Source organism: Dermacentor albipictus, unplaced genomic scaffold, assembly GCF_038994185.2.
Source record: "Dermacentor albipictus isolate Rhodes 1998 colony unplaced genomic scaffold, USDA_Dalb.pri_finalv2 scaffold_180, whole genome shotgun sequence".
Classification (NCBI taxonomy): domain Eukaryota; kingdom Metazoa; phylum Arthropoda; class Arachnida; order Ixodida; family Ixodidae; genus Dermacentor; species Dermacentor albipictus.
The window spans coordinates 2,465-30,285 of NW_027225734.1; the positions used below are offsets into that span (position 1 = coordinate 2,465).

General features: G+C 46.0%; 2 long non-coding RNA genes across 2 annotated transcripts in view; both read left to right on the forward strand.

Annotated features, from left to right (window-relative positions):
• Positions 1 to 1,017: 1,017 nt before the first annotated feature.
• LOC135896758 (uncharacterized) lies at positions 1,018 to 14,375 on the forward strand. The gene is made up of 4 exons (XR_011510743.1): positions 1,018 to 1,493; positions 3,782 to 3,834; positions 10,875 to 10,946; positions 12,324 to 14,375. It is a non-coding gene; the product is annotated as an uncharacterized lncRNA (long non-coding RNA).
• A 4,951-nt stretch (positions 14,376 to 19,326) lies between these two features.
• LOC139053749 (uncharacterized) overlaps positions 19,327 to 27,821 on the forward strand; it is a 58,740-nt gene continuing 50,245 nt past the window's right edge. The window contains exons 1-2 of the long non-coding RNA XR_011510742.1: positions 19,327 to 19,410; positions 23,944 to 24,071. This is a non-coding gene — a long non-coding RNA (uncharacterized lncRNA). The remainder of the gene's footprint in view (positions 19,411 to 23,943; positions 24,072 to 27,821) is intronic.

Consider the following 27,821-nt stretch of genomic DNA (forward strand, 5'->3'; position numbering starts at 1 on the left):
TCACTAAATTCTAACCCTTGTGCGCATGCGACTTCATACAAGTACCTTGGCGTATATCTCACTGTCAATCTTTGCTGGAAGACTCGCAATAATAAAATGACCGCCAAAGCATTGCGTATTCTTGGCTATCTGAAGCGTAATCTTCGAGATGCCCCTTTAACCACTCGAAAACACGCCTATCAGACTTTTGTTCGTCCTCAACTTGAATTCGCCTCGCCCATATGGTCACCGCATCAGGCCTATCTAATGCAATCACTTGAATGAATTCAGAACTGCGCGGTACGTTTTATAACCAGGATATATGACCGACAGACTAGTGTTACTAACCTGAAGTTCTCGCTATCACTCCCAACACCAGAGCGGCGAAGGAAGGTAGCTTTGCTCTGTCTCTTCCACAAAATAATTCATAGTCAGCATCCTACTACCCTTCCCCTTGCCGAACCACATCGTACATCCCGTCGTCTTTGTAATAGCCACAGCTTTAGGCACACATTTTGCCGAACCACGGCTTTTAATTCATCAGCGCTTCCACGTGCCATAAGCTACTGGAATGATCTTCCTGATCGCATCGTTGCATTACACAACACTGCAGCCTTCAAAGACCAAGTACTGCTCTGGTTTTCCTAACTGTTTTATTCACTGCCTTGTACTTCGTTAGTCACCCTTTTAGCCGCCATTTCAATGTTCCTTCATAGATTGCATATACTGTGCAATATTTTTCCGGCCTTATATTTGTAGCTTTATACTTCTCATTAGTTCTTTGTGTCCTGTGAAACTGTTACCCATTGTACTGCTACGGCACAATATGTGCGATCACGAAAGGCCAGCGGTGTGAAGACGACGACGACGGTTAGAAGCTTGCGCGGGCTGTCGCCTCTTGGCCAAGCGCAGCGTATTTTCCTTGTAAATATATTTGATGATGATGATGTGTGTTGTTTTGTGGCGCAAGGGCCAGGTTTGGCCAAAGAGCGCCATGACTGGTGGTAGTGTTAATGATGTATTATGGAAGATGTGACTTGGCTGTAAAGTGGCCTAAAAATAGTCGCTGTAAATGCGTAAAATCTATGTACTATAAAATTATGGCGATGAATAATGACTAAGACTGTGAAGATTAAAATCCATCGTAAAAGAATGATGCATTGTTTAAAATATGCGAGACGTTGAATTTCTTACAGCACTACAGCCTCGCCAGAGCCCTTGAACCACAAGGGCTTAGAGGCATGTGCTTAATCAAAATAATTATCGCAGCAGCATCCTCTGAAGAGAGGAAGTGCTACGAACGTGTGGGGCTAATAACATGAAGCACAACATCTTCCAAAAAACCTAAGACGGCGTTGGTGTCAAAGAGTGGTTCTGGACCAAGTAACATAACAGGATGAAGGGGGATGTGGTGCCTGTATGCTAAGAGAAAGTGTTTTTTTCTTTCGGGTTCGGCTTCCCGACACTCCAGTAGGACGTGGAGGACGGTCAGCCTCTCCCCGCATCTACCACAGGTTGGTGGCTCGTTTCCCGTGAGTAAGAAGTTGTGTGTGCCAAAAGTGTGTCCTATTCTTAGACGGCAGAATAGGACATCTGTCCTGCGGGATTTTGTTACAGGAGGCCAAAAACCTAATTGTGGCTTTATTACATGCAGTTTATTATTTATTTCTTCGTCCCACATGCGTTGCCAGTGGTTTCGTAGTTTCCTTCTTAAGAAAGGCTTCAGGTCTGTGACAGGGACCGAAACAGTAGAGTTAGCTGCATGCGATGAGATTGATGTGGCCATCTGGTCTGCTAGAACGTTTCCCTCGATCCCCCTATGTCCAGGCACCCAGCATATGATCACATGTTGGTTAGATACATATGCTTTGCACAGTGCGGAGTAGAGTTCAACAAATACTGGATTTTTGTGATTACAGAAAGACATCAAGGCCTTCACAACACTGAGGGAGTCCGTATATATAACCGATTTCGGGAGTTGTGATTTGTTTATATGCTTTACTGCCGAGAGCAGTGCGTTGGCCTCAGCCGTAAAGATACTAGTTTCCGGGTGCAGTACGTCGGATTCCGAGAAGGATGGACCGACGGCTGCATAGGACACCCCGTCGTGTGACTTTGATGCGTCGGTGTAGAACTCCGTGCAGGAGTATTTGTGCTGGAGTTCCCGGAAATGCATCTTGATTTCAATCTCTGGAGCATGCTTTGTCACTTCCACGAAAGATATATCACATTGTATGAGCTGCCACTCCCAAGGAGGTAGCAGCTTGGCTGGATGCATTAGGCGAAGCTCAAGGAGTGGAACGTGCATTTCTTCACTAAGCTCCCTCACCCGTAGCGAGAAAGGCTTTCTTACAGAGGGGCGATTATGAAAAAGGGTAGTGCAGGTCATGTCATTGATGGTATTAAAACAGGGATGTTGGGGGTTTGAGTGGACTTTCAGAAAATATGTATGGCTGATGTATGATCTCTGTAGGTGGAGAGACCATTCATTTGATTCTACATATAGACTTTGTATGGGACTCGTTCTGAAAGCGCCAGTGGCCAATCGGATTCCTAGATGGTGGACTGGGTCTAGCATCCTTAGTGCGCTCGGGGCGGCAGAGTGATAGATCACGGCACCATAGTCTAGTCGTGATCGAATGAGGCTCTTATAGATATTCATCAAACACTTTCTGTCACTACCCCATGTAGTCTGGGATAGGAGTTTGATTATGTTCATTGTTTTGAGACATTTTTGTTTAAGATATTTAATGTGGGGGACGAAAGTGAGTCTGTAGTCAAGTATGACACCTAGGAATTTGTGCTCTTTGCTGATAGGTATTCGTTGTCCACACAGTTCTAAGGAAGGATCCGGAACCAGGCCTCTCTTTCTTGTAAAAAGAACGCAAGAGCTTTTGTTAGGATTGATCTTAAATCCATTCTTGTCTGCCCACACTGAGACTTTGTTCAGGCCATGCTGTACCTGTCTCTCGCAGACTGCGAGGTTACAAGATTTGAAAGCTATTTGAATGTCGTCCACGTAGACAGAGTAAAAGATGGCGGGTGGTAGTGAAGCACGAAGCGTATTCATTTTCACGATAAATAGCGAGCAGCTGAGCACGCCTCCTTGGGGTACACCCGTTTCTTGCGTAAAAGGACGTGAGAGTGCATTGCCGACTTTTACCCGGAAGGTACGATTTGACAGATAGCTTTTTATTATATTAAGCATATTACCGTGGATGCCCATTTCTGACAAGTCTCTTAAGATTCCGTAACGCCACGTCGTATCGTACGCCTTCTCCATATCGAGGAATATGGATAAGAAGAATTGTTTGTGTACAAATGCGTCCCGGATATTTGCTTCTACACGTACAAGGTGGTCAGTTGTGGAGCGTCCTTCTCGGAAGCCGCACTGATAAGGATCAAGAATTTTGCTCTGTTCAAGGAAAAAGATGAGTCGCCGATTTATCATTTTTTCGAACACCTTACAAAGGCAACTTGTGAGGGCTATCGGGCGGTAACTTGCCACTGAGGAAGGGTCTTTGCCTTGTTTCAAAATAGGGACTACAATGGCTTCCTTCCACGCGGTTGGAAGGTACCCTGCATCCCAGATGGTGTTCAAAAGTGTGAGTAGTGTAAGTTGGGTGTCTTTATGTAAGTGTTTGATCATTTCATACATGATTCTGTCAGATCCCGGGGCAGAGCTCTTGCATGCGCTCAAGGCAGCTCTCAACTCGGCAATGCTAAAAGGACAATTGTATGGTTCATTCTGTTGACATTTTCTCATGAGTGGCTTACGTTCTTCTATTTGTTTATATTTCAGAAAGGATTGCGAGTAATGGTTGGCACTTGACACGCTCTCAAAGTGCTCCCCAAGTGAGTCCGCCTGATCTTGTAGGGTATCGCCTTCTGTGTTTACCAAAGGGAGTGCATGTGCTTGTCGCCCTCTTATCCTATTGACCCTGTTCCAGGCTTTTGCCTCATCTCTGAACGAGTTAATACTTGATAGAAACTTCTGCCAACTTTCTCGTCTGGCCTGTCGGCGGGTTCGCCTGCCTTCGGATTTTACTTTTTTAAAGTTGACTAGATTTTCTGCAGTGGGAGAAGCGCGTAGCAACCCCCACGCCGTAAATATATTTGTACATAGCTTTTCGTCTGCGTCTTCCTACGTAACATATCTGGTGGAGGTGGACGTTCCCTGTACCTCGTCACGGAGCTTCGCAGTGGACGGTACGTCGAGCCTTCCTTCATGGCTCCCGGTGACGACAACCCGACTCCGCCGGCTCCGACACCTGCTGCCACTACGCCGACCTACATCACTCTCCCCGCTCCCCGTGATCCTGGCGTATTCTCGGGCCACGATGGGGAAGACGTCGATGACTGGATCAGCCTGTATGAACACGTCAGCCGCAATAACCGGTGGGACCCTACTATTATGCTCGCCAACGTAGTCTTTTACCTCGGTGGCACACCTCGAGTTTGGTATCGCACGCACGAAGATGAGCTCACCAGTTGGGATTCACTTAAGACACAGCTTCGAGACGTTCGGCAACCCCTACGGTCAACAACTTGCCGCGCAGAAGGCGCTTTCCGGCCGTGTGCAGACGTCAACAGAGCCCTATGTCACGTACATTCAGGACGTCTTGGCTCTGTGCCGCAAAGTTGACACCCACATGACTGAGTCAGACAAGGTTTCCCACATCCTCAAAGCATTGATTGACGCCTTCAGCTTGCTCGTTTGCAACAACGTAGCCACGGTGGATGCTGTTATAAAAGAGTGCCGCCGCCTGGAACTCGCCAAAAGCCGACGTATTGACCAGCAGTTTGCCCGTCTGCCCAACACCCCAGCGACATCTTCCTGTGCCGACGCTCCTCGTCCCAACAACACTGCCGATGTTACCAGGATCGTCCGGCGTGAGATCGAGGCCGCCTATCCGGCTGCCTTCGACTCCAGTCCCACCAACACATCTGCAGTCACGGTCTCACTGATCCAGGCAGTTGTCCGCCAGGAGTTTGAAAAAATGGGTCTTCACACCATCTGCTCGGCCCATCGCCCTGATACCCGCCCGGCTTCTTCGATTTCGCCCCGTCCCGAATCTTCTTACCCACCACGTTTCCGCAACCCATCTGAATGGCGCACTGCTGACGACAAGCCTATTTGTTTCCACTGCCATCGAATCGGGCACATTTCTCGGTACTGTCGTAGTCGCTGGAGTTCCCCGATCCGGTCTACTTATACTGCCTACTCTCGCCCCTCAGGTGGCCCTTCTCGTCCCTATGCCGCACGCTCCGATAATGCCGCCACTGATTCTCCTGCAACGAACCGCCCCTATTCTCGTTCGCCTTCGCCCCAACGACGACAATCTCGCTCTCCCCAGCCCCGTCGCTCCTACTCGCCCACTCCCTTCGGACGCCGCTCCCAGCCGGAAAACTAGACGATGCAGCGCCTCGAGGTGACGCTGCATTGCTCCCTACGCCGCCAAATCCTCTACTGACTTTGCCCACTCATCTGAACCTTCTTGACGTGCAAGTCGACGGTGTTTCTGTGTCTGCTCTCATAGACACTGGAGCGCATTTGTCCGTAATGAGCGCTGACCTTCGTAACCGGCTCAAGAAAATTATCACGCCCTCCACGACGCCTGTTGTCCGTGTCGCCGATGGCGGATCAGCCCCCGTAATTGGTATGTGTACCGCCCGCGTCTCCTTCGCCGATCGCTCAACAATCGTGCTATTCACAGTCATCGCCCACTGTCCCCACGACATCATCCTCGGCTTAGACTTCCTCTCCGCACATTCTGCTCTCATCGACTGTTCCGCCAGTACTCTCCGCCTTAACCTGCCTGTTCTGGATCCTGCTGAACCCCACCTCAGTCGCCTCAGTTCCGCCGACTTCGTTCGCTTGCCACCTTCGGCACTGACCTACGTTGACCTAGTGTCATCCCCACCAGTCCCCGACGGTCACTACATCGCGGCTCCTATGCAAGACGTCCTCCTTACACACGGGATCACAGTACCCCATACAGTTTTATCTATTACGGCGAATTGCGTCTGCCTGCCAGTGGTCAACTTTGGCTTGACGACACAAGTGCTGCCACGTGGGATGTCTTTGGCCCAGCTTTGTTCCTTCGAGGATCACTCAGTAGCATCCATTGCAGTAGACGACACTTCATCCGATACTCCTCTACCATCGCAGTCGACAAATTGTACCATCGCTGACTTACGGCAAATGATTGCCCCCGACTTGCCCTCCGAGCACGCTCGTGAACTCTACCGCGTTCTGTTTTCCTACCACGATATTTTTGACTTTAACGATCGTCCTTTGGCCCAAACAACAGCTGTTAAACATCGCATTAATACCGGCGATGCCCCTCCTATTCATCGCCGCCCGTATCGAGTGTCCCCAGCTGAGCGTCAAGTTATTCACGCAGAAGTTCGCAAAATGCTTGCCAAGAACATTATTGAACCGTCATGTAGTCCTTGGGCGTCACCGGTTGTGCTGGTAAAAAAGAAGGATGGCTCATGGCGCTTTTGCGTGGATTATCGGCACCTTAACAGGGTTACCAAAAAGGACCTGTATCCCCTACCTCGGATTGATGACGCCCTTGACTGCCTCCACGGTGCTCGCTATTTCTCCTCTATTGACCTTCGCTCCGGCTATTGGCAGATTGCCGTGGACGATCTCGACCGCGAGAAGACTGCCTTTGTAACACCCGACGGTCTTTATCAATTCAAGGTGATGCCGTTCGGCCTATGTAACGATCCTGCCACTTTTGAACGCATGATGGACTCCCTTCTTCACGGTTTCAAATGGTCCACGTGCTTGTGCTACTTGGACGACGTTATCGTATTCTCCCCAACGTTCGCTACGCACCTCGAGCGCCTGTCAGCAGTCCTGGACGTTTTTCGGCGAGCCGGTCTGCAACTCAACGCATCGAAGTGCCAATTCGGCCGTCGCCAGATTACCGTCCTTGGACATCTCGTTGACGCGAACGGAGTGCAACCGGACCCAGGCAAGCTCCATGCTGTTGCGCACTTCCCTGTTCCGAAGTGTGTCAAGGATGTGCGCAGCTTCATCGGCCTTTGTTCGTACTTCCGCCGTTTCGTGAGGAATTTCGCCGCCATAGCACGACCACTAACCGACCTTTTGAGAAAAGACGCTCCTTTCCAGTGGGGCGATAACGAGGCCTCTGCATTCTCTCATCTAATTGACATTCTCACAACACCTCCCGTTCTGGCCCATTTCGATCCTTCTGCGCCTACCGAAGTCCGTACTGATGCCAGCGGTCACGGAATTGGAGCAGTACTGGCACAACGCCAGCGTGGCCACGACCGTGTTATCGCTTACGCCAGCAGGCTCCTCTCACCCGCGGAGCGCAACTATTCCATCACTGAGCGTGAGTGTCTGGCCCTAGTTTGGGCGGTTGTGAAATTCCGCCCATACTTATATGGCCGATCCTTTTCCGTTGTCACAGACCATCACGCGCTTTGTTGGTTATGCTCATTGAAAGACCCTTCAGGAAGACTTGGTCGCTGGGCCTTACGCCTCCAAGAATATTCGTTCTCTGTCACCTACATTAAATCTGGCCGACTACACAAGGACGCTGACTGCCTGTCTCGCTACCCGGTAGACGAGCCTGACGACGCCGACAGTAGTACCGCCGACGGCATTTTCTCTGTGTCTGCCTTCGCTAACATCGCCGATGAGCAGTACCGAGACCTATCACTGCGAGTACTCATTGAGCGTCTGCGCTTTACACCTACCGACGCACCCGTTCGCCGATATGTCCTCCAGGGCGGCATTCTGTACCGAAGGAGCTTCCTCCCTGATGGCCCTGATCTTCTTCTTGTCGTGCCACAACATCTACGACAGACTGTGCTCTTTGAGATGCATGACGCACCCACTGCAGGACATCTTGGGGTAACCCGCACGTACGACCGCGTCCGCCGCCGCTTCTATTGGCCTGGTCTCGCTCGCTCCGTTCGACGCTATGTTGCTGCCTGTGATCCCTGCCAGCGTCGGAAGACACCTCAGGTGCTACCTGCCGGTCATCTCCAGCCGATCACCGTCCCTGTGGAACCGTTCTTTCGTGTTGGATTAGACCTGCTCGGTCTCTTTCCCACGTCATCCTCTGGGAACAAATGGGTAGCCGTCGCGACTGATTACGCCACCCGATACGCTATCACTCGGGCTCTCCCTACCAGCTGCGCCACTGACGTCGCGGACTTTCTCTTGCGTGACATTATCTTGCTTCATGGCGCCCCGCGACAGCTGCTTACTGACCGTGGTCGAAACTTCCTCTCGAAAGTTATCGCTGACATTGTGCGTTCCTGTTCCATTCAACACAAACTGACTACTTCATACCATCCTCAAACCAATGGCCTGACAGAGCGGTTAAACCGTACTCTTACCGATATGCTGGCCAAGTACGTTTCCAAGGACCACCACGACTGGGACATTGCCCTTCCTTACGTAACATTTGCGTACAATTCTTCCCGGCACGACACCGCCGGATTTTCTCCCTTTTATCTACTGTACGGTCGCGAACCTACCTTGCCCCTAGACACCGCACTTCCTCCTGCTGCGGTCTCAACAAGCGAGTATGCGCGCGACGCCATCGCCCTCGCCGACCATGCACGCCAGCTTGCCCGTGCTCGACTTACGGCCTCACAGACCACTCAGCAGTGTCAGTACAACGCCCGCCATCGTGACGTACAGTTTTCACCTGGTGCACTCGTGCTCCTGTGGTCGCCCTCTCGTCACGTCGGACTTTCAGAGAAGCTTCTTTCGCGATACACAGGGCCCTACCGCGTGCTGCGCCAGGTGACGCCTGTGACTTACGAAATTGCACCTGTGGGCTCAACCTCGTCCTCTCCTGTGGCATCTAGTGACGTCGTACACGTCAGTAGGCTCAAGGCCTACTACAGGGCTTCCGAGTCCGATCTTAGTCGCTCCGGGACGGCGCTTTTGCAGCCGGGGGTAGTGCTACGGCACAATATGTGCGATCACGAAAGGCCAGCGGTGTGAAGACGACGACGACGGTTAGAAGCTTGCGCGGGCTGTCGCCTCTTGGCCAAGCGCAGCGTATTTTCCTTGTAAATATATTTGTACATAGCTTTTCGTCTGCGTCTTCCTACGTAACAGTATAATGATGCATGAGCTGCTTTTTTGTATCTTTCATTTTCTGTACATGCCCCCCTCACACAATACTCCTGTTTAGAGCCTGTGAGTATTTTGAATGAATGAATAAATAAATAAATAAATAAATAAATAAATAAATAAATAAATAAATAAATAAATAAATATCGCACTTCTACATTAGAACGGGAGTTGAGGAGACTGTGCTTTTACATACTAGCGAAGTGGACAAGATATGTGTGGGGATGAGTGTGGGAAGTACCCTCTATATTGCAGACCTGCCGAATTTACATGAATGTGACTGAGTGAATGTCAGAAAGGTGAATATACTAGGGGTGGTGTATTGTAGTTTTGCAGTAAAGATGTTAGATCAACTATGAGGGCTTGAAGATGTGTGCAGTTTCATGTCCCTGGGGAACTAGAACATTCACTGAGTTGATATTGACACATTTACTCGTTTATTTTTTTGGGGTGACCGCTTTTCACTGTCTAAGTGCTGGAGGTGCCTGCATGTATCAGAAGTTTCTCGAATGTTACTGATGGTTGTGTCTGCTGTCTGTGTCACCGTAGTTTGTGTAACCTGATTGCATATACGACGAAAATTGTGTAGACCATTCAGGAAGACACGCGAGCACCAGAAATTATTCAGAACCTTTGATGACTTGTGTATAAAAGCTGACGCGCTTGACCGGCAGAGCAGATTTTTTACGATCGCCAACTGTGTTCACCGCTATTATTGTCCTTTGAGTGTAGCCTGTTTTTCTGGGCACAGGTTCACCCAGTAAAGAGTTAGTTTCGCTGTTTACAGTTTTGCTACGATGGAGCGCACCGGGGTCAGAACTGCAGGGACAACTTCGTAGGTCATGTCACTGAGGCAGCGTGTAACCTTGTAGGGACCAAAATACTAGCGGATCAACTTGTCCGAGAGTCCACGGCGACGAATGGCCGTCCAGACCCACACGCAGGTGCCGGTATTGTAATGGACGTCGCGTTGACCCTGGTTGTATCGAAGGGTGTTGGTATGCTGTTGACTCCGGATACGATGTCGAGCAAGCTGGCGTGCCTCTTCGGCTCTTTGTACGAACTCTTCCACATGTTCGCTGGTCGGGTTATTATCAGCCAGAGGTAGCATGGCGTCAAGTGTTGACGTGACGTCCGTATAAAAGTTCAAACGCGTAAACTGTGTAGTCTCCTGTACAGCAGTGTTATACGCAAAAGTCGCATAGGCTAAAATCTCGTCCCACGTTTTGTGCTCTACGTCGACATACATGGAGAGCATATCAGCCAGCGTTCTGTTCAGACGTTCCGTTAATCCATTGGTTTGAGGGTGATACGCAGTGCTCTTACGGTGAGAGCTATGCATCAGCTGGAGAATGTCCTGCATAGGTTCAGCTGTAAATGCTGTACTGCGGTCGGTGACGAGAACTGGTGGTGCACCATGTTGTAGGATGATGTGGCGTACAAAGAACTTGACCACTTCATATGAATTTGCTTGCGGAATAGCTTCGGTTTCGGCGTACCGGGTTAAATACTCGGTAGCGACGACTATCCATCTGTTGCGCGAAGAAGTTACTGGGAATGGCCCAAGTACATCCATTCCTATTTGTTGGAACGGTGCTTGAGGAGGGTCCACAGGGTGGAGAAAGCCAGCCGGTTTAACTAGTGGTTTCTTGTGGTGTTGATAATCGTGGCAGGTCTTCGCATACCGTTGCACAGAAGAATAAAGCCGGGGCCAGTAATACTTTTGTCGTATCCTTGCCAATGTCTTGGCGAATCCCAGGTGTCCCGCGCATGGCTCATCATGGCAGGCTTGCAAAATGTATTGGCGCAGCACCGACAGCATGACAAGGAGGTACGTATTGGGACTGCTTCTGCAGTTTTTCCTGTAACGGACATTGTTATGCAAGTAGTACGATGATAAGCTGCGCACGAGCGTGTGGGGTAGAACACCTTCAACTCCTTGAAGGTGCTCGATCAGCGGCAGCAGCTCAGGGTCAGCGTACTGGTGTTTAGTCATTTTTATGGCATCTATAACGTCGACACCGTTTTTATGGTGTCTAACGCCGACAATTGGCGAGTCATGGTCAGGGTCAGATGACATTGTAGGGAGTGGTGCGCGTGACACAGTCAGCGTCACTGTGCTTCCAGATCGGTAGACAATTGTAATGTTGTACTCTTGTAAGCGCAGGCTCCAACGGGCTAGTCTGCCTGAAGGATCCTTGAGGTTGGCAAGCCAGCACAGCGCATGGTGGTCACTGACTGCCTTAAAGGGTCTACAGTACAAGTACGGTCGGAATTTACTAATGGCCCACACAACCGCTAAGCTTTTTTTTTTTCGGTGGTTGAGTAGTTTTTCTTGGCCTTGGTGAGACTGCGCCTTGCATAAGCAATAGTGCATTCCGCACCAGCTTGGCACTGCACAAGAACTGTGCAGAGACCCGCATTGCTGGCGTCAGTATGAATTTCAGTGTCAGCGTCTACGTCGAAATAAGCAAGTATTGGGGCCTCTTGCAAACAGTTGCGCAATTCATTTAATGACTGCTGCTGCTCGTCCGCCCAAATGAAAGGCACATTGTCGCGTGTAAGCCGTGTCAGAGGCTCAGCAATTCTCGAGAATCCCTCGACAAAGCACCTATAATATGCGCACAAACCAAGAAAGCGTTGGATAGCCTTCTTGTCTGTGGGTGGCGAAAACTCGGCGACGGCAGCTAGCCTGTCGGGGTCTGGTCGGACGCCTTGAGGACCAACGACATGGCCAAGAAATTTGAGCTCTTGGAACCGAAAGTAGCATTTTCCAGGCTTGATGGTGAGGCCGGTAGTACGGATCGCAGTGAGGACACTCTCAAGTCAGGCGAGATGTTTGTCAAACATGCTCGAGAACACGACGTCGTCCAAGTATACGAGGCTAGTTTGCCACTTGAGTTCAGCAAGCACGGTATCCATCATCGGCTGAAAGGTGGCAGGTGCGGAACAGAGACCGAAGGGGAGAGCTTTGAACTCGTAAAGCCCGTCAGGTGTCAGAAACGCTGTTTTTCACGATCCGGTTCATCAACTTCAATTTGCCAATATTCTGATTTAAGATCAACGAAGAAAAAAACTTGGCATGTTGTAGATGATCCAATGCGTCGTCGATGCGTGGCAATGGATAAACATTGCACTTGGTGACATGGTTCAACTTTCTGTAATCTACACAGAAGCGTAGTGTGTTGTCTTTCTTTCTGACTAACAGTACAGGGGAAGCCCATGGACTTGTAGATGGCTGGATCACGTCGTCTTGGAGCATCTCTTTCACCTGTTGCCTGGTCGCTTCTCTTTCCACTGGAGACACTCTGTAAGGATGCTGACGAACAGGATGTGCAGAATCGTCTGTAATAATGCGGCGCTTTGTGATGGACATGCGCCGCACTTTGGATGACGTTGAAAAACAGTCCGCAAATTCGTTCACGAGACTCAACAGATGGCCTTTCTGACGGTCTGGCAGAGCTGCGTTAAAGTGAATCTGTTCTTTTAGGCAAAGTTTAAAGTGTGTGGGTTAATTGCGGCCTTTGCACTAAATTCTTCCGGTGCACCTAAGTACCGTAAGTGTGTTTCACGAATGTATAATTTAGCCTGCTCTCCTGAGAGAACTATAACAGCCATACAAGTTAAATTTGTTGAAAATGGGGAGAATAATAGCGGCTCATATCCATGCTAACTGAAATGTTTGTGACTGAAGCATTTTGCTAAAAAAGGAAGAAAGCGCTCGAATGCACTGTTTACAGGCAATGTTTGAAAGTGAAGTCGTAGGCGGCCAATATTTTATGGTGTGTGGCTTAATTACTGGCAACTGAAATCTTAAATGCAACTACTCAAAAGAAACAGCTTCACTGAAAATTGGGCCCTGATTGTGCCAGGTTGCATAAGCCAGCTGTCTGTCAATTGGAAGTTGAGTGAATCAAGTACAAACGTCTTCAAAATAAATAACTAGCAGAAGCCTGGAAGGATTAGAAGGATGTTCCAGTTTGTAACTGTGCATTAAAATGATACTAGACAAGTTAGAATGACATTTATAGAACACAAATATGAAAAGTAGGGAGAGTGTGAAATTGCCAAACTTTAGCTAGAAATGCATTCACATCTAGAGGAATGGCTAAAGTAGCAGGCTTGTGAAGTATGCGTTGCCATGTTCCTAATAACTTTGTCATCCATATGTTGTCTCTGTCTACTACGGTAATGCTGGTTGTGGAATTCTAGAAACATGCACAGGTGTTCCGCTCTCCGGGTTTCATCCAGTGCCAAGCCTTTTATTATCACCCAAAGTCCAGACACCCTCTCTTAAGACCGCCACACCGAACTTCCTCCCGTATCAACCACAGCAACGCCATAGCATGACTTAACAGCCGTACTTCATCAATGCTAACCTCATTCTTTCCTCAAGCAATGACCCACTGAAACAGTCTACCCGATACCATAGCCTCATGCACTGACAGCGAACTATTCCGGAAAAAATTAATCAGCCATATTCCATTGTACATGCATAGCTAATGTGTTTCATGCTCTTGCTGTATGGAAATCTACTGCTGTATTTTTAGGCTGTTGTATCTCTGCACTTTTGTGCTGTATTTTTTTAGCTATTTCTATTTTTGTATCTGCTGTTACACTTGTACCTCTGTACCTCTGTAGCCGTGTCATATGTTCCTCTATGCCTCCCCCCCCTCTTATGTAATGCCCTCGGGCCTTTAAGGTGGAAATAAATTAAGTGGAATGACCCCCCCCCCCCCACAAATGAAATTACCAAGCACCAGCACTGTGAAATAGTGTTTGATTAGTGCATCAAGGTGCCAACTACACATTATTGTAGGAGAATCAGTTTACATTCTAGTGGTGCTGGCGGGCTATGTTTTGTTCTTGTTCACCCTCTCATGATGACAAATCAGATAGTGGCCTGACGAAAATGGCTGTGAATGTTGTGTATAAAGTTTATTCCCCTTCTTTCTTTCGGATGTGAACGCTGACATGACCAGCTAGACCATTGTGTACTCTGTTCACATCACCACCTTTGCTGCATATAAAATAAATCTCACTTAGTGCACAGGATGCTGCTCAATGAAGGTGGCACTAGCAATTAGATTTTGGTCGTTCTCATGTCTCATCATGTAAACTTGAAGATATTTTTGTCTTTTATAAAGGTTCAAGGACATAACTGTTAATTACAAGTTCCCACAACACTTGCTCATTTATCTTTTTTTTTTCAATGTGTATGTATGCTTCACATTTAAAATAAATGTTTGTTGGAAACCAGCACTTTGTTCATGTCTGCACTTTCACTATACCTTTATTGTGCTGGTCTGCACGAATGCCTAAACGTTGAAGTGACACGGAAAGACAGAGCTAATTATAAAATCTGTGCACAAAAACTACTAACTGCACACATTGAAGTCGGGGTTCAAAAAGAAATATTTTTTCCACACTGAGAAAGGAAACAAGAGCTACGTCTAAAAGAATGCAATGAAGGTTGATTCTAGTGGTAACAGGAAACAGTCTGCTTAAGGCACGGTGCCGAAGCACTGTCCAAGTTCTTGGGAAGATTTATAAGGATGAAAGAGGAAACTACAAAAACAGCAGCCATTAAAAAAATCTGGTAATGTGTAAATGCAGATATTTGTAGCATGTATAAAAAGCATGTCCTTAATGCCACAAGCCTTAGCAGTGATTTAACAAGGAATGTCATTTTGAGTGATTTTCACAAGATGACGTACTGTTGAGCAGCAACTGCTTTCTTAGCAGCATTTAGGCATGAGTAAATCGCCCCGTACCTTTAATGGGTGAGAAAGAGATTAAGCCAATGCATAAAGTAAGCTTGGGTAATCAAACTGTAAAAAAGAAAGTGGGAGGTGTTAAGCGTTAATTACCGATGCTGCAGTGCTAACTCTGTTTGAGCAATCGATGAAGGCTAATTCGAGTTACCTACAAAAGTTCTCCATGACATCAGGACATATCATCAGCTTGGATTTTTTTCAGCGCATGCACCATATGTGGTGTGTTAAGAAGCGTTGTAGGTATCTATGTTGAGTTAGTGTAGGATGTGACATCTACGAGTCATCCCAACGTTATATGAAGCAGCTACCCCTTTTGGCTTTGGTTCGCAATTTAAAATTAGCAATGACCTTCTAAGCCAATTATGCCATCCCACTGGTAACACTAATGTCAACGGCATTTGCATATGTAAACATCCTAATGTACTTAAACACCAAAGCTTCCTTTTAAAGTACATGCAAACTGTACAAGTGCCTTGCCTGAGTTAACCGTCAAAGGAATCACAATGAAATGTGTTTAAAATTGAAATTGTGGTCTTGCGAGAAAAATGGCACCTGTGTGTAACCTAGGGACAAATGTTATAATAAATCCGCTAACATGTAATTTCGGAAAGCTTCACTGAAAGAGGTTCACCATGACGTGAAATGTGTAACACAACACACTTGTATGTACGTGAGTGACACACAACAATGATCTTCAAACATGTGGTGCACTGTATGTAGCATTGCTGCACATTCAGTAAGCTTTGTGATGTGCAATATTAAATTGGCAGCATGTTTCCAACACCTGTACGAACTTGAACTGTTAGCTTTATGTCTGTTAAAAAGTACAACTTTTTATCAACGGAAATGAAGCAACGGAAACGAAGCATTGTTTAAAAAAGCAGTGTGGGGCGCATCACACGAAGCTTTTTGTTTTTAGGTGCGTTTTGGAATTAGCCAGTCACCACATTTGCTTAAATGTTATGTTACGAGCTATGTTGCAATATCAAGCGTATCTCAAAGTCTCACCCGCATCGCTGTGACAGAAAGTCTGATTTTTGTGGAATGGCTGACAAAGAAAAGCTTTTTATTACCATGTATTTCCATGTGCTTCTGCAAGGTCACGTTGACTCATGACCGAAACCAAAAATGCATGCACTTTATATGCCAATTCGTAGTTTCCACCTCCTTTATGTCCATGTGAATTATTTATTACACACAGTTTAGGTTTCGATAGCATAAGTCGTAAAGGTATGCACTGCAACGTTTGTGGCAACAGTTTGTTGTTCTGTATGCACTGGAAGACATGTTCTGTCGCCTCTGCTGTGACTGTGTTTGTTCACTTGGTTTTGTGCCACAATTCTTTTCATATAATTTGTCCTCCTTCAACGATTGGCCATATTCCTCGTGTTTCTTTTAGTTTGTTGTTGGATACTTCCATATTGTTTCCTACATACGTTACATTGTGACACACATTGCGATTTATTTGTGTTGGAAGTCGTTAATATGACATGAGATTTCTCCTCCATCTGAGGAGACCTAACAGGTTTGCTTCGACATGTCATGCTCGTAGTATGTACTACGAACAAGCGTGAGTGCGCAATACCTCATTACTATTTCCTTTCAGCTTGAGCGTAGGATTTAGCTGCTCGGACCATGGAATTTATAGCTTTGGAATATATTTGTGTAATCTACACGAAGTATACATGATGTGTTGGCAGTGAGGGTGCAAGAATTAGATTAAAGATAGGCTTTTTTCAATACACCAATGCCACAACAAAGTTGTGCACTACCTCTCCACACTTGAAAAGCACTGGAAGTGCATGGTAGTTCACAAGATTATTGCAAGGGTGGGACTCCTTTATCGATTGCACCATCTTGACAGAAAGGCACATTCCTGTACCATACTGTGCCACAAACATAAATTTGGAGGAAATTGTGCCATGCTACACCACAATGACTGCGGCATATGTGTGCTCCGGCAGTGGCCGCGAACAGAGAGCGAATTCCACACACACAAAAAAAGACTACAGCCGTTCACATGTTGCACACCAAGCCAGCGTGCCTCTCGCATGAATTTTTGCACTCGCAACAGTGGACTTTTCAGCGCTTCCTGCAACTGGTCGGGGCATGTGCGGCCACTTGGGAGGTTGTAATTATAATATTTGAATACATCTTGAGTGCCCCAAATGGCATCGCTGGCTCATCCTCACATGCTTTGACTTGCACATACTTTACAGCATACAGTGCATGGCGATGTCGTTATCACCCCTGCAATTTATCTGGAACATCACACCAACACTGACAGCAGAAATGTGCCTACAGTGTCCATGTAATTGCTATTGTTATAAAAACAGATTGGAATAGCTTTAACTTTCACCAGTCTGGGGTTGATCGCGGCTCTCTGCGTCTGCAGTGACATATGGTGAACCAGAAAGTGTGTTACCACGTTGATTGGACCACATGATTTAATAACATTGCAGTTATGAGCGTTGGCACCAGAATATATAGTTCCATCATAGTGCCACCAATGCTCTTACCTTTATACAGAAAAACATGTGCAATGCTGCCTGTTGACATACTTTATTGTTCTTTTCGTGTTGGTCTTTTATATTTCATTGTGGTTTCGAAGTGCCCTGTACATTCCATTCCACCATAATTGCCATTGGCCCGCTCCAAACTGCTTCAAAATAAATTTCTCTACCCCAAATTGCTCCAAAATAGAATTTTGTCTGCTCCAAACTGCTCCAACACCCAATGTTACTTGCTCCAAGAATTGCTGAAAAAAAACTTCGGTCAGTTGTAACCATGAGATTGCCACACTACATTACTAATAAACCTTCAAATGTATGCTGGTATTTTTAAGAACTTTTAATTCTGACATATGGAAGGATAACACATTATTTATAAATCAACACTAAACTTGGGTTCCATTCGTTATAAACGAGGCCATGATTGTGGCCAACTCCGAAATGGGCCTCAGCTGCTGTTCCATTGTGTCAGCTAGTCTGCTGACCTGGTGGTTCAGCGTCTGTAACTCACCAGTTTGCTGCAATAAAAATGTTTCGTCAGCAATGCTTCTACACATGTTACTGTGAAAGGCAGAGTTTTGCTGAACGTGTAGTCATCTTAGACGGCAAAACACATGGCCATGCAATGCCACTAGCACTGATACTTTCATCCAAACTTGGGCGCTTTCCTACACATCTACCTAACAAACCGTGCTGTCACATTCTCACTTGCTGTCCTGAAAACATGCAGAGATGTAACCGACAGAGCGAGGCTGCTACTTTCACTCTACTAGCGTACAGCACCAGTCATTCAGCCTTGCTGCTAATACAATGTACTGCCGCCATCACGACAAGTATATGTGAGGATAAGTGGTAGTGTTGTGAAGCAGCACTGGATGCAATTGCACTGGGAGCACAAGAGTCAGGTTGTGTCAAAGCCAGGCATGCGATACGTGTAGACAGTCTAATGAACCCATAGTGTGGTTGTCACTTGTAGGTAACATGTAAGTGTAAGTAACATGTAACATGTAAGTAACAGTAACAATGTAAGTAACATTGTAAGTGAACATGGCTAGCCTTCACTGGCACAAAACGATGTTTTTTGCACAGGCAGCAATTCGCATGTGATTATTGTGTCAATTTCGGCCCAGCCTAAACACGCCAATGCAGCGTTTGTATACTTTTTCGGCGACTGATCATCTGGTGTGGTGCAGGTGTGACTCGACACAGGCATGCATGTTTGGCTGGTGCCTCTCGGTCAGCAGAATGACAGCTGGTTTCACATACTGCTCAAATGGACTGCATGCCTAGTGGTAGGTTGGCTGCAACCTTGCTCTTGCATAGGTATCATCCAGTGCTGTTTCACCATGGTGACGTCCCGCGATGTTTGCACCCGCATTTGGGTGAGGTGTCGCAATGACAGCACATCATGTGAACTTGCTAGTGCTTCCCTAATGCGACTCCTACTTGCGTGTGTGTGCTCTCAATCTCCGTGCTGCTTGTGTCACTGCAAGGAGACACCAACATATTGTTTTGTGTGGCTAAATTGTTGGGTAGGCACTGCAACATATGTCTTATTGTTACAAACATTCTCAAGAGAACAATGCACTCTTATGTAATGTCAACCTCACAACACACAACATATGCAAGCCTGTATTGCGAAACAAAGCTTCCGTAGCTCTGTTTGGCTGCCGTTTAGCTGCGGTTTTTTGTGCTACTTCGAGCTTTCTCACATATGAATGCATGCCCATTCACTGAACTATTTCTGCTACTGCACTGTAGCTCTGGATGCGCAATTAAAATCGAATGCATGTTCTTGTGCAAGCCATCCTGCTCTAAAACACAATTCGATGTTTTACCGTCAAATTTAGCGAAGCCTATGGGTTATTTTTCCTCTCACTGTGGGCTAGCCGATCTGATCCAATCCAATCCGATCCGATCCGATCCGATACTTCGTGCGAAGTATAGTGAAAGTTGTGTTTGTAAGCTGCTGCCGTTGGGTCGCCTGCAAGCCTGGACATGAGCAAAAGTAAGTGTATTGAAGCTACCGAATCTAGAAAATGCTACATTATAGCAGTTATGTAACTTAAATGCTCAGCCTTGAGGGCAGCGCAGACGGGATTGTCTAAAAGCGAAGCTGGGTGGTCATGCCTTGTAGCTGCAGTGGACGAAAATGTGGCGCCATTGTTTGATTTTTCGTGATATATGGTATGCAGTAGGAAACAAGCTAGTGCCACTTGTATTTGTTGGTCCTCGCTTGTCATCAGGTCAGGTTGTCGAGCATACTAAATTCTCGATTATTTGACCCCCGTTTTCTCATATAATTCGAAATAGCAGCGCGGTCCCAAACCCTATGGTGTCGGACGCTCGCTAGTTCGCACATGAGAAGGTTCGCACTGGTTAATTATGGCGGGGCCGCTTCGAGGTACCACCCGCGACGTCAGTGATTGACCTAATAGACCTCACCGAACCTGTGTAGGGAACAGTGATGCCCGCACACCTCAGGCGCGTGTGCTATGGCAGGCGCGACGTCTATCGGTAGTCCACCACTGCCGAAGTATAAATCAGCTGCATATTTTCAGTTTTGCATCTCTTAAATTCAAGCCATCCCTCCGCTGCCACCGGGCGTGCGCATCGGCCAGTCGCTCCGTTTCGGACATTGCGCGTCACGGGTCGTGTAGTTTTATTTTGTATGTTTACTTTGGGATGGCCAGGTCACGGCGTTCTAACGTCTACGCATCTTTCTCTTGCGTCCACGTGCTTTCTCCGCTCTTCGAGTATGTTAAACCGCCGGGTTTTGAGGACGCTTCACCTCATCAGAGTTCATGCGGTGAAGCATCCTCAAATCGTGATGGGGCCATTTGTGAATAGGCACCACGGCTACTGCGTCACTCTGCGAAAAGAGCCGCGGAGGCGCTTATGATTCTGGAGCGGTTGTACGACGTTCCCGACAGTGTGCGAAAAGCAAAAAAACTTGACCAAACTGCAAAAAATTGTCGCGGTCACTTTGTTTCCATGTCAAATTTACTGCAACAATATTCCAGGTGTTCATTTTATAAAACTGCTGTGATGCAAACTGTTTTCATCAGTTTTTTTAGGGCCATTCGATAATTTGGACTTTCAGATAATTTTAACATGGTTGCTATTTCCTTGAAGGCTGAATTGGCTAGATTTTACTGTACTTTTACATGCCGGGTGGTGTAAGGCCGCACGTGAGCTGGAGCTGTATTCTCTTAACATTCCACTGGTCATTTTGGATCCATTTGATCTTGTGGCATTTTACCACTCGCTCCACAGGAGCCAGCGGTCCAGTTGCTATCCACAAATGCTTGTAAGCTGCGGCTTCGTCACCCAACCTGTGCCAGAGGACCAAATGGATCCGACATAGAAAATGGAATGTTGAGAATACGCCCCTGGGCAGTATTTAGCTGTCTCGTGTGCAGTCTAAACTTTCGAGAAAAAAAAAAAAACGCTGCAAAGTATTCTACAAACACATGCGGACATCACAAGACATGCAGACATCAAGGATCTCCAACAGAAACTTGGATTGCCACAGCTGGAGTTCCTGCGGCACGTAAGCAGCAGGTGGCTGACACTATTACCAAGTATACAGCGTGTGCTTAAGCTGTATGATGCTTTGAAGTCTTTCTTTTCCAAGGCTGCAGAACCAAGAAAATCCTCATCTATAAGGCACAATCGCCTCGCATCTGCATTTTCTGACAACACGCTCCGAGCACGACTCCTTTTTGTTCAGAATGCCGCCCAGCTCTTTGACAAGTTTCAAACCTTGTTTCAGAGCAAAGAGCCTCTTCTTCATTTATTTTATGATGAAATAGTTGCTGTGGTCAAACAGCTGATGGGCAGATTTTTTGCGGCAGGAGTCGTTTGTAGATGTAACTGGTTTCCATTTGAAGAATGTTCAAGTTGAATCGCAAGCTAACTGGAAAGTGAAACCTGAGCTTGGCTTAGAAACTGAGAAAGAAATGGAGCTTTGGACACCAACTCAGAAAAAGGCTTTCTATGTCAAGACCAGAGCTTTCTATATATCCAGCACAAAGTACCTCGTCTCAAGGTTACCTTTGGACAACAAAGTGCTGTTCCACAGTAGATTTTTGAAGCCTGGTGTAGTAGGAGACCACTACACAACGTCACTGCGCTACATCGCGAATGCCCTGCCACAAGTCATGCCACCCAGCGAAGTATCATCTCTAACTGATGAGTGGTTGCACCTTTGCTGCGAAATTTCTAACTGGGATGTTTCAACAAATGTTGTTGAACACTGGGTTAATGTGTTTGCACTAAAAATGCCCACTGGCGAACCCAAATACCCAAGACTGGGAAGGCTCGTAAGGGCTGTTCTTTCCTTGCCGCATGGCAACGCAGACTGCGAGAGAGGATTCAGCGAAAACAAGCAGGCGCTTCACCATGGAGCCTCTTTGTCAATAACAAGTGTGTCAAGCCTTCGTCAAACGAAAGCATACTTGAAGCGTTATGGGGGTGACGTCACAAAGGTGCCAATCACTAGAGATCTCCTGAAGTGTGTTGGAAAGTCGTACAGTGGTTATCGCAAACGCGTTGAAATGGAAGAAGAATCAAAATCACGCAAATGGAAATGTGACGAGCCACTGACAGAAAGCAGCGAAGAAAAAAAGCTGAAAGAGGAAAAGGCCACCCTGCAGTGCCGTCTATCCACCCTGAAGGCATTGCTTACCAGTGCCGAGGAACTCATCAGCACAGGAGTAAAATCGAAGGACATGGACAAAGTGGAAACTGGAAACGTTTTGCTCGTTGATGTGAATTCCAAATTGCCGGCGGTGCTTGAGCGCATTAGAATGATAGATTCCACGCTGGAATCTAACAAGTAATTCTAATAAGCAAATTGCATGCTGAATAAAATGATTTTCTTTGTGTTTTTTTGTATGTCAGTGTGAAGTTGCAATTATTACAAGTACTTTACTCTAAAAACATGCTCCAAAACACAATTTTTGTGCTCCAAAACATAACTTTCGTGCTCCAAAGCTGCTCCGGAATGGCATTATTACTGCTCCATGAGCTGCTCCAAAATGCTCAAGCCTGCTTCCACCTTTGTGGATGTCATCTGATAACCCAATCCTCAATCTTTCCTTTTTTAGGATCAACTGTATGCAACAGGATATCTCTAATGCACCACTGTAAACCCGTTGATCACTAGACGCTTGGCAAAGGTCCAAGCATTTGTATTGACAAGGCAGTTTCGTTGGGAAATATCACCTGCAGCCACACGGTAAAATGCAATTGGGTGAGACGTCTGGCTAATGAATGTAACCGTCTTGGTAATTATTGGCTATGTTATATGTTACGTGCATGCTTAGGCAACTTCATGTTTCAACCACACTCACCTGAGGAGCAGAACGTTTAGCTTTCAGTTTTAGTTGGAGTGGTGAAGTCAAACTGAATGCATACTTCATGGATACTCTTGTTATTGAATGGTAATGCTACGTATCTTGTGCATAAAAACTGCATCTCGATGCTGTAGGGTTTACGTAGTTTGGATATTTAGTAATGTGGCAGTACATGAATAAAGAACATAGCCATGAATGATTTTAACTGGCGAGCAGAACAAAGGTCACTGTGAAGACCTCTTTGAGGGTATGTAGTGTCACTGGTGGGTTGACAAACCTAAGGCATGGGAGATGCCCACAAAAAGGTAGCAAAAATTGAATGAAGGCAACTACAACAGCACACTGAATGCATGCCTGCATGCTATGTATTCATTGCACGTTTGAACAAATATTGCACAAACTTTCAGTCATGCATGTGCGATTATCTAGTGGCTTGCTAACAAAGCTTGCCTATGTATGAAGCTAGGAGTGTATTCTAGGGGGCCAATGTCACCTTTGTTAACTGGCAGAGCTTCATATGGCAAAGTCATTTCGGACAACTTCCACAAATTCGAAGTGAAATTGTTATGAGGTGAATGTGACAAATGTATTTATGCAAATGCCATGTCACACAACAGATACATATAGTCAAGCCAAATCAGTACTTGCGTGACATCATGTAATGTGGTTCTTGGCTGAGCACTCGTGAATGGCTGTTCGTCTATATCAGTGGTATGGAAATTAAAGATTAAAATAGACCAAGAAACTTCCTATGCGCCTGAATTGTACATGCTATTATGGACTGCTGGGGACTGGGATTTTGTGGGAAGTCGATATATTACAAGGTTAAATGCACAATGCAAACACTTCACTTCACATAAAAGAAACGATGAGCTGCATTAGTGGTGCGGCTGTGAAAGGAACTGTAATTTCCAATTTCGCACGTTTCTATAACGATTTCAAGGTCTATGCTCCTCAAGTGAAAACGTGAAGTATTCCTGTTTCACTGATGAAAAAAAAAAAAAAACATTTCAGGTATGAAATGTATGTACAGTCAAGTACAACATGAAACCTCATGCAGATGAATACTTGTATTGCCTGTTGTTATTGCTGCCCTAATTGCGCTGCTTATCCTTAAACAGCATAGTTACAGTTCGTTAGTCGTGCAGCTTAAAAGCTAGTGTGCTTCCCAAATTATGCAGGGCCTTCAAGACCTACATCAACAAGAGGCTGCCTCTCGCAGCAGGCTGTGGGTGACACAGCCAGAAGGGTGACCCTTGCAGCTGCAAGGAATACGTTGGCAGAAAAGTGATTGGAGGAGTACTGCAAGGTGAGATGGCAGTGCTGATAGTGCGTACATGTAATTAAACCTGAGCGATTGAATTTTTGGCACGGCCGAGTAGGTGTATTTGGTGACTAGAAAAGAAATAAGGAAAAAAGTTCTTGGAATTTAGCGTGTTAAACAAAACAGTAATTCTCACCATTCACACGAGTAACTCAAATGCAGAGACACAAGGAATATGCAGTGTTCTTCGTTATGTACGTAACGTTTGACATGAGAAGTATTACTTGACCCTTGTCTGGGGGATTCTGGAATGCGTTGCACTTTTCCGACGGTATGAACATAACTTAATGCGCAAAACAATGTTGCATATCATATGCGAGCTTATGTCCTAAAAAGTGGCATTGAAGTCTTGCAAGCTGTAAGGTTCTCATGCAAACCCACGGTTGATTTCTTTTCCTTCGAGACAGCTCTTTTGAGCCATTCTTCCTTAGTATTTCGAGATTGAAACCTGACTAGTATTGGCTGTGTCGTTCCTTGTTTAGCTGGAAGTCTATGAACAGCATCGAGTTCCCTTGTAGTGACATGCTGCAGACCAAGTTCACTAGCAAAGATGTTAATCTTGCTGAGCAAGTCCTCATTCTCGGTGAACCTTATGCCGTGTATTTCCATATTGTGTCGTCCATACTGCTCAAGGTGATTAAGGTAATTTCTCAGTTTTTTTGTTTCTTCACAGTCCCCTGACGCTTCAATGGCGGCAACTCGTTTCTGTGAATGTAATGTAATTAATGTAAATCCACCTTGATCCAGTCACTAATCAATAATTAACTTTGCTAAGCAATAATCTCTCATTCAGCTGTACATGATATTGTGAGCTGTCAGGATTGGGGGCTCAATCCCATCGTCCGTGGTCCTTTGCCAAGATTGGAGTACGGCATGAATTCGAAGGTAGCTGGCCCATGCCGTCGTCCAACTTATTTACGCTGAGATCGTTGATGAAGTGAAGAACTGTTTCTCATCGAGAACGAGGAAAATGGGTTTATTTACAGAAATTAAATCAGTCTAACATGACTGCTTGAGAAAAAGAGTATCAGTCCAACATGACTGCATGAGAGAAGTGACTCAGTCTAACATGACTGCTCAAGAGAAGTGTGTCCAGCATTCGCACAACCACAGTTTTTATACACTCGGTCCGCCGGCCATACGAGGCGGCGACTGTTCGTTTACTCATCACCAACTCGCCGCTGCTCCGCAGATCAGTTTACAGACACAAAGGCACACACATTCCGATGCCCAAACGACGGCGTTGGAGGGGTGCCGTTCCCGGAAGTATCGGTGCCAATCGAGGGTAGCTGGTTGTTTTGCGTCACGCCGAAGCATGAGAAGCACCAAAATACGTCGTTCCCCGCGGCAGCTTGTCCATGCGTGTCAAATCAGCTCCGCGTTGGGGAACTCTGGAACCATTGTTCACACACCGAACTCGTTCCGTCACAATGTCGATGGGGCTGGTGGAAGGAGGCGGTTTTCAGCGCAAAGGCCGCTTCTTCGAACGCCTCCTAGCTGTAGCGACGGAGAGTGCGGAATGCGCGTCTTGCCCCCCCTTGTCGTAATTGGGTGGCAATTTTGCCTTGCAGCCCGCCATTCTTAACAGAGCGTGTGGCCATGTTTGAGTCACGTCATTTTTCCCGTACCGGAGTGCAACCTTGAAACAGATCCCAGGCTTTCACCATTTTAAGAGAGTATACTAAGTGTGTGTGCAAGTGTTCCTCTGGATGAAGATACGTAGGTCTTGGTGCTCTACTATATAGGGAATTTTGTGATAGACAATTCGGCACCAAAGAGCCCGTGTATTTCCTATGGGAAGAACTTGTGGCACGACACCTTGGATTACATACAGCATTATCCACTTCAAAGGAAGGTTGCAAAGAATGCAAAAAAAGGAAAGCAACGTCGATGCTATAAACGAACTTTCGTAAATGATCATAATCATAAATATGCTGACCAATTTTATCACACATCAGCCAAGACAGTTCTGGCGTTACATGGCGAAGCCGGGGGCTTCAATCAAACAAATGGAAATGGAGCCGTTACAGATGACGAGAACTGTATCGCGAATGTCTTTAATCACTATTTCCAGTCTGTGTTCACTCGTGCTTCTACCTCAGAATTCAATCAAGCGGAATACCATTCTCTCATGCCCGATCTTGTCATAACAGAATGCGGCATTCTTAACTTACTGCTACAGCTTGATGAAAAGAAATTGCCTCGGCCGGATGGATTACCCAATGCTTTTTTAAATCATTAGATGCAACAACTGTCTCTCCTTCAAAAAATGTCTCCTTACCTTTAGAAAGAGCATCCGTGCCCGCCAACTAGTTTTGTGTAAAAGTGGTCCCGGTGTTAAAAAAATGGGAATAGGCTCTTAGTAAGCATGTATAGACCTATAACTAACCAGCTCTTGCTACAAGTTAGCGGAGCATATAATTAACAAAGCAGTCATAATCTATCTGGAAAGCAACAAGCTTTTATGTGTAAAGCAGCACGGCTTTAGGAAGTGACTATCAACAGTTATGCAATTGCATGAAATTACACATGACTTCATGGCTGCTAGTGCTTGTTGACTTTGCGAAGGCCTTCGATTCTATCCCACATCGTAAATTAATCGAGCAGCTTCAAATTATTCGTATTAATTCAAACATTTTTCTGGATTGCAGCTTACCTCAGGCCGTACTCAATATGTCGAAATAAAGAATGCCAAATCCAATAATGTAGACGTTTGCTCTGGTGTTCCCAGGGATCGATATTAGGACGTATACTTTTTTAAAATCTATATAAATGAGTTTTTCCTGTGTCACTCCAAGTGTACTGAAATTATTAGCAGATGACCTTGTGTGCACTGTGATTCGTTCACAAGACGACCAAAATAATTTGCATTTGACACTGACTAACATTGACTGTTCGTTTAAAACGTGGCATATGAAAATAAATGTAAGCAAAGTGTCATCTGTCACCATAACAATGGAAAAAAACAGCCATTTTTTTACTTACCGTTTATCAGGTTCTGCTGTGACACATAATAATGAAGCAAAATACTTCGGGGTAACACTTACTGAAAAATTGAGTTGGTAATCCCACATAGATGACATATGTACAAAAGCATACTGACAACTTGGATTCATCCGACGGAAATTATCAGCTGCACCCCCCATGTAAAACTAAACGCCTATAAGACTAGTAAGACCCATTCTTGAGAACAGCACCATAGTTTGGAACCCCCATCAGTCTTATCTGAAAAAGAAACTTCAAAGAATTCTTTCAAAGCCTAGCACTCCGTTTTATTTATTCCCGTTACTCCCGCTACGATAGCGTGAAACTTCTGCGTAAAAGGGCTAGTATCTTGACGTTAGAATGCCGACAACTAACTGCATGTATGAAATTTCTTTTCCTGTTAAGATTGCATCAGTATAACTAAAGATGCGTACCTAAAGCCGCCACCACACCACTGCTCCAAAAGAATCAACCACGACATGTGAATACAACCATTTGCTGCTAGATGTGACTTATTCAAATTTTCATTATTGCCTCAATCCATGTCCAAGTGGGCTGACCAAAATGGATTACAATCAACCCCCACAAAAGTTCTTGCGTTCTCTTCACAAGTAAGAGAGGTCTGGTCCCAGATTGCGTAGAACTGGGCGGACAACAAATACCTGTGAACAACGAACACAAATTCCTAGTTGTAATACTTGACTCGAGGCTTACTTTCATCTCGCACATAACATGTCTTAAAGCAATATG